Source organism: Ailuropoda melanoleuca, chromosome 9 (genome assembly GCF_002007445.2).
Source record: "Ailuropoda melanoleuca isolate Jingjing chromosome 9, ASM200744v2, whole genome shotgun sequence".
Classification (NCBI taxonomy): Eukaryota; Metazoa; Chordata; class Mammalia; order Carnivora; family Ursidae; genus Ailuropoda; species Ailuropoda melanoleuca.
Window position 1 is genome coordinate 102446211 of NC_048226.1, and position 7499 is coordinate 102453709.

Genomic DNA, 7499 nt, shown 5'->3' on the forward strand with positions numbered 1-7499 from the left:
TGTCCACTCTGGGGCCTTCTGAGCCCGGTTCAAGCACCAGTCTCCGTCCACCGGGGCCCCTGCGTTGGGGCTGGCCCCATCCCCCATCCTCCCTCCTGCTACCAGGCGCCTCAAGTTGGTCCCTGAGGACTTTCACCTCCAGTTTCAACCCCTGGCCCCTGGAGACCCCCCCGCTGCCCCTCCCCACGCCCACAGCCCCCCCGCAGGCGAAGCCGCTGAGCCCTGAGGGGCTTACCTGCCCTGTTCAGTCAGCGAGAGTCCTGCTGCGGTGCTTGGAGGGCTCCCATCCTCACCCCCTGCCGTCCTCACCATAAAATCAGGCCATCAGCAGGGCCCTAAGGGACCTGAGCCTATGCCAGCTCTACTTCCGACCCCTGGGAGGCTTGTCACCACCACCCACTTCCCAAATAGGAAAGTGCTGTCCTCCAGCAGGGCTCCCCCTCCTCTCCTGCCCATTGGCTCCTTCCGGGAAAGGACGAGTAGGTCCTCCCACCTGTCTGGGATGGGGTCCCAGGGATTGTGGGCTGGACAAGGATGGCCCAGGTCTGTCTCTAAGACAGACCCCAACTCGGCAACTCCCCACCTAGGCTCAGCACCCCCCTCCCCTTCCTCATCAGCCTTCCTACCCCCTCCAGTAGGGAGTAGTGGCTCTACTCACCCCATGAGCCTTTGGGGGAGGGGCCACTCAAAGGAGATGGGCTCAGATGGTGTGGGGTCTGACCACAGTCACCTTCCTGTCAGGCCCTTGTGTCCAGTCCCCCAAGGGTCTGTGGCTACATGGAGTGGGGGAGGGAGAGCCAGAGGAGCCTGGGTGGTCACAGGCCAGGACCCTGGATAGGGGTGAGAAGCTTGCCCTGGGAGCTGTGGTCGGTCAGGGCTGGTGGTCAGAGGCTTCAGGACAGTCTCACCCGAGAAGGCTGTGTGAGAAGTGAGCTCTTACTGCATCAGCCCAAATCACACCGGCTGCTCTTTAGGGAGGCACGCTGATCAGGAGACACGGCCAAAGGCCTGTCTGTCGGAGGTGGGCAGAGAGGGGCAAGGGAGGCCATGGGCCCAGGGCCAGCGGATGCAGGGAGCAGAGCCATGAAGACTGGGGGCAAGGGGCAGGGCTGGCTTGAGGGCCAGGGCCTCGAGGTGGGGGCCAGGCTGGGAGCTGGAGAGAAGGCGGGGAAGGTGACTCTGAAGGATCAGAGAGACCAGGAATGGGTTGGGGAGGAGCAAGAGGAAGGGGGAGATGGGCTGAGGGCTGGGGGCCCAGAGAGCGGACCCTATCAGGGGAGGTGTGCTCACTGCCAAGTTTGCCCTTCACCCTCCTCCAGGCTCAATCAAGCTGCTAATTAGCATCCTGACCACTCAATTAATTAGACTGCACGTGCTTAATTATGACAGAGTGCATTGGTGGGGGCGGGGCGGCGCCGTCAGCCCCCACCCCCAGGCCCCCCAGGAGCCGAGGTTTATTGACCAGAAAAGACACATGAAAAGACCCAGGCCATCGGCAGTGGGGTGGGGTGGGGTGAGTAGAGGGGTAAGGGAGGCAGGCAAGAGACCCTCAGCCCTGGGCGGGGGTGCTCCCACAACCTCAGCCCAGCTCCCCCCAGGTCTCCACGGTTGAGTCCTCCCCACTCCATACTCTAGCCTTCGAGCTCCTACCTGTACCTGCCTTGCCCACAGACCGCAGTTCCCTGGAGTTGTCCCAAGCAGGTTGGGTGCATGGCCTGGATTCCCCCCGAGCGGAGGCCACGCCTTTACCCTTCCTTTTCTCTTGGGTTCCGGAGCAGGTGTGTGTGAGTCTGCACTCCCCCCCCCCCACCGTAGCCTCTGTCCTGGGTCAGCAGGTGTGCCTGGCGTGCTCTCCTCCGCACGCTCTCTGACCTGCCTGGCCATGCCGGCCAATTCATCAAGGGCTCTTCCCGACCACCAGCCACGGTGGCTGGGCGCAAGGCCCTCCCGGACCGTCCCAGCCCCAGAGACACTTCCCTGTCCACTGTGCAGTGGGCAAAAAGAGTCAATCTGGCACTTAATTTTCCTCAGAAATTCAGGAGGTCATGTCTTATCTCCCAACTACATGATCATGAGTCTAACAAGACCCCGCATCCACAGTAAGCACTGATGAGTCATGCAGGGCGATCAGTGTGGTGCGGAGGTGACGGTGGTGGTGAGGATCGTGAAGATGATGGTGGTGGCAGAGGTGATGGTGGAGGTGATGGTGGAGGTGATGATGGTGGAGATGATGGTGGAGGTGATGGTGGAGGTGATGATGGTGGAGGTGATGATGGTGGAGGTGATGATGGTGGAGGTGATGATGGTGGAGGTGATGATGGTGGAGGTGATGGTGGAGGTGATGATGGTGGAGGTGATGATGGTGGAGGTGATGATGGTGGAGGTGATGATGGTGGAGGTGATGATGGTGGAGGTGATGATGGTGGAGGTGATGATGGTGGAGGTGATGATGGTGGAGGTGATGATGGTGGAGGTGATGATGGTGGAGGTGATGATGGTGGAGGTGATGATGGTGGAGGTGATGATGGTGGAGGTGATGATGGTGGAGGTGATGATGGTGGAGGTGATGATGGTGGAGGTGATGATGGTGGAGGTGATGATGGTGGAGGTGATGATGGTGGAGGTGATGATGGTGGAGGTGATGATGGTGGAGGTGATGATGGTGGAGGTGATGATGGTGGAGGTGATGATGGTGGAGGTGATGATGGTGGAGGTGATGATGGTGGAGGTGATGATGGTGGAGGTGATGATGGTGGAGGTGATGATGGTGGAGGTGATGATGGTGGAGGTGATGATGGTGGAGGTGATGATGGTGGAGGTGATGGTGGAGGTGATGATGGTGGAGGTGATGGTGGAGGTGATGATGGTGGAGGTGATGGTGGAGGTGATGGTGGTGGAGGTGTTGGTGGAGGTGATGGTGGTGGAGGTGATGATGGTGGAGGTGATGGTGGAGGTGATGATGGTGGAGGTGATGGTGGAGGTGATGGTGGTGGAGGTGATGATGGTGGAGGTGATGATGGTGGAAGTGATGATGGTGGAGGTGATGGTGGAGGTGATGGTGGAGGTGATGGTGGTGGAGGTGATGGTGGAGGTGATGATGGTGGAGGTGATGATGGTGGAGGTGATGATGGTGAAGGTGATGATGGTGGAGGTGATGGTGGAGGTGATGATGATGGAGGTGATGATGGTGGAGGTGATGATGGTGGAGGTGATGGTGGAGGTGATGGTGGAGGTGATGGTGGACGTGGTGGTGATGGAGGGCAAGGGGCCCTGCCTGGGGATGCTCCTCACAGGCTCGAGTGGCCCGAACACAGCCCAGCAAGTCTGAAGGGAGACCTCCCTGTCTAGGGAGGGCAGTGCAGGGTGTGTGCTCCTGGGTGGGGACTGGGGGTCCTCATCAGAGACTCAGTGGGGTTGTGGGGCTCTTGTGTCTCCTGAGACCTGGGCCTGACCTCACCATCTGCCTGGGGAAACTTAAGGCAGAGCTCTATCCAACCTCTGAGCTCTACCAGGGCTGGCACGTCCCGGGCACACAGGAGGGTCCAGCCACTGTTGGGGACCCCACTGTCCTCTGTCCTGTGGGGCCTGGGCCTGGTAGATGACAGGGACCTGGGGGGACAGCATGGGGAGAGGAAAGAGAGAGCGGTTTTCCTGGGGAATGGGAGTGGGAAACAGTGGGGAGCTCTGGTGGGGAGCAGAGGGCCTCCCAGGTGGGTCTGAGGGGATGGTGGCCACTCCCTAACACAGGAGGCTGGGGCAGCTGCCCCCAGGTGTCTGCCCGAGACTCACCCGCCGTGCGCCTATGCCCAGATGCGGTCGGAGCAGGGCTGGGAAGTTCCTGCTGGTGGAGTTCATGTCCCAGAAGAGACAGAGGCCCCCACCCCACAGCAGGCCCTTTGAGGAGTCACCGAGGGAGGGAGGGAGGCCCCATGAGCTCTGGGAAGCTAAGAGACCGGAGTCTTAGGGTCGGAGGCCTGCATTCCCCCCGCAGGGGAAGCCAAGGAGCACCCTGTGCCAGAGGGTCCAGTGCTGGCAGCTGGTCTCCGGGGAGCCCAGAGCTACCTGGGCTGAGAGGGCTGAAGGCTGGGAACCACCACCCGCCCCCAGTGGTGGGCGCTGGGAGTCAGATACAATTACTCACTCAGTGTATCATAATTACCGCAAATAGCCCATTAAAGAGAAATCATCATCAATATGATATTAGCAGACAGCAGGGGAAATGAAGAAGGGGAAAGTGCTTATTGTCCCATTGTCCCCTTAATGGGGACAGGCGATGGGGGGGCAGGGGCACTCCTGTTCATTGGCCTCACCCCCCACCCCCCCTGCAGGCCCTGGGACTATGGCAGGTCCTGTGGCCCCAGCCTGGGATTGGGATTGGGCCTCACCCCTGCCCAGCTGGCAGAGGCTCTGGTTGCCTTCCCATCGCCACCCCAAGGCCCTTGCTCCAGGCCTCCCACCCTCACCCCCAGCCCCCGATTGCCCCGGGGAAAGCTCTGGACTTGGAGGGCATCCGGGCTTTGTCTGTCCTGGCTCCTGGAGAGACACCCACAGCCCCTTCAGATCCCAGGAGCACAGACTGCTGTTGGACACAGCAGTGGGGGCACGGGCATCACTCCTGGGTGTCTCCCAAAAGCCACCAAAGTGGCAGAGAAGGAATAGAGACAGGGGCAGTGTGTGGGACAGACAGACAGGAAAGTGGTCAGCGCGGCCGTCTTGGGAGCAGAAAGACCGCGATGGCCGGTGGCCAAGGGACAGGGACGTCAGGGTGGTGCCTGCTGGAGGAAGGGCCCCCTGCACAGCCTGGAGCTGAGAGCAGCTCATCCCTCCCTCCCCTGCGGTCGGTCCACCCCACAGCACAGGCCCGGCCGCCTCTGGTGGCAGCAGGTGGGATGTAGATGTCATCCTGGGGAAGAGGCGACCAGAGTCGTGGGCCTCTGAAGGACAGTGGTTCAGGTCGCCTTCCAGGGCGTGGGTGAGGGGAGGGCAGGGAGGGAGGGTATCAAGACCACGGCCTGGAGGGAGTGGGGCCAGAGCCGGTGGCTCTGGGTGGGAAAGGTCTCCGCGGGCAGGAGGGCCGGGGCTGAGGGGGCGATGCTGGGCCAGCCCATCTCCGCACCTGGTCCCAAGGGCTGTTTCTGGGGCCCGTCGGGCTGCGCCAGGCCCTTTCGGGGGCTCTAGGCAGCAGCGGTGAAGACAGAGACCCTGCCCTCCAGGGGCCAGCCTTCTGCAGTCAGGAGATGGGCGGTGGATTCGAAGGTGACAGGAGAGAAGCAAGCAGGGGAGAGGAGAGCAGAGCAGTAGGGGTCCCCTACGGTGATACAGGTTTCTTAAAACTAGGGGTGCAGGAGTTGAAGAGGGCTCTGAGGGGAGGCGGGGGGTAGAGGGGTGAGAAGCTGGTGTGCAGACCCCCCCCGGGGTTGCCCCTCTGCTTCCTGCAGCGCCCACATGCCCACCCTCCTGTCCCCGGCCGTCCATCCTGCACAAGCCGCCCCCATTGTCATCCGCCCACCCCGTACCTTCTCTGCAGCCACGGTCCCACCACCCTGCCTGTTTGGCCACCCCATTCTCTGTCTGTCCAGCCAGCTCTAGTGATTGTCCTCTGCTCACCCCAGGCGGCCGGTCCGGACCCTGGGTTCCAGCTGCTGCCCCGACTGTCCTCGGCTGCAGTGGGGAGGCCCTTGGGCATGAACTGTGGACCAGGGCTAAAGGTCGTGCTTTCCCGGATCATAATTTTGATGGGCTTATAAGCGCCTGGTCCACACCCCAGGGTTTCTGAACTCAGCTGAACTCAGCTCCCCAAACTCAGCAGGAAGTGTTGAGGGGTGGGAGCAGACCTGTCTCCTGAGACTGACCCCTGGTGAGCAGGTCTGTGTGGGGGCAGCGGGGCGGGGGCACACCGGCTGCAGGTGCCTGGAGGAGCCCAGGGCTGGACGGTTCTGAGTGCCCCCTTCTGCTCCTCCTTCCCTGCCCCCTTCCACCAGGACCAGGAGCACAAGGTTAAGCTCCTGCCAGGTGCTGGCCTCCCCTCCACAGACTCTGCCCCAGCACAGCTGGAGAGCCGCAGGCTGCTCCATGGCCTCCCCTCCATACAGAGCCACCTCTTCCAGGAAGTCTTCCCAGACTGAGGACTTGCCTTTCCTCATCAGTCCCCCACAAGGACCTGTGCGGATGTGGGAGCGGGCAGGGGGAGCACATTCTTTCCCCATGGGTGACAGGACTAAGCCCAGGGACATCTACTCCCCCACCTCCAGCTGCTGAGGGGCACAAGTGGGAGTGGGGTCAGGCCTGCCTCCAGCCGGTGAATTGCCCTGTCTGTCTGCCGCCCTCCTGTGGGTGGGGTGACGACTGAGGTGCAGGAGCACAGGGAGCCGGGGGCAGTGTCGCTCCAACCTGACCAGGCCCCCAGGTCCGGCCTCAGCTCAGCCCATGCCGTGGTGACCTACCTCCAAGGCACAGACAGCCCCGCTGGGCTCCAGAGAAGGGACACTGAGTCCTCTCCTAGCTTCCCGCACTCCCGGTGTCACGGGGCTGGCGGGGTGTCCCCCACTACCCCACAGAAGGGCCTGCCTCTGCTTTCTTCCAGCTGGGAGGCCGGTGCCAGGCATCTGTCAGGGGTGTGGAGGGAGGCTCTGGGGCCAAACTGAACCTCACGACACCCATCGGGGCAGGGTTTTTTTTTGTCACCCCAGGCCACTAATGAGGAGGCTGAGACCGGAGTGGGGCAACCTTTGGCCCAGCTCTTACCCCGGGCAGCCCCAGAACCCCGGTGAGGTGAGCACCTGCCCTCAGCAGGAACAGGAGGGCGAAGGGCCAGGCCCTTGGGCGGCCGTGTGCCCCCGCCCCTGGCCTGCCACCGTCCACTCTATCCCTGAGCAAGCCCGGGGAGCAGGTCCTGTGACCCTCAGTCCACGCCACAGTCGTGCAGACTGAGGGCTTGGCCTTGTCTCAGCCCCTGGGCAGGTGAGGGAGCCTCGCTGCCAGGAGATTCTCCTCCTCTGACTCTGTCCCCCCCCCCCCCCCCCCCGCTCTCTCTCCCCCACACTCTGTACAGAAGTAGGGGCCCTTATGCTGTTCCCACCCCCACTGGACCTGTGAGCTCCCCAGGTCCTCCTCCCCCTGCCCTCCCCCTGTCCCTCCTCCCTCCCTGCTCCCTCCTCCTTGCCCTGTCTCCCTCTCTCCAAGGCGTGGGACCCTCTCCGATTCACTCTATCCTTTCCTTCTTTATGTGGTGACCGGCTCTCCCCCCAGTGGCACTGAGCTCTGTGAGCCGCCCGCCCCCCAGGGACGGCCCCAGAACGTCTCGCGCACAGAGACACACCTCTGGAAGCGCTGCCGGTAGCGCCGTCTGCACTCGCGGCCGCTGCACGCGTCCCGCCACCGTCCCGCCACCGTCCCGCCACGGCAGCCGCAGCCCCAGCTCCACAGCCGCAAACGCAGAAGCCCTGGGGCGGCTGAGCGCGGCTTCCGGTCCCTGTGGCTGCCCAGCCCGCCGTCCAGGG

General features: G+C 62.7%; 1 protein-coding gene across 1 annotated transcript in view; it reads right to left on the reverse strand.

Moving 5' to 3' along the window:
- Positions 1-7499, reverse strand: part of MAFA (MAF bZIP transcription factor A) — a gene marked incomplete at its 5' end in the record, with an annotated part of 34673 nt that overhangs the window by 18133 nt on the left and 9041 nt on the right. The gene's annotated exons all lie outside the window — the stretch shown is intronic.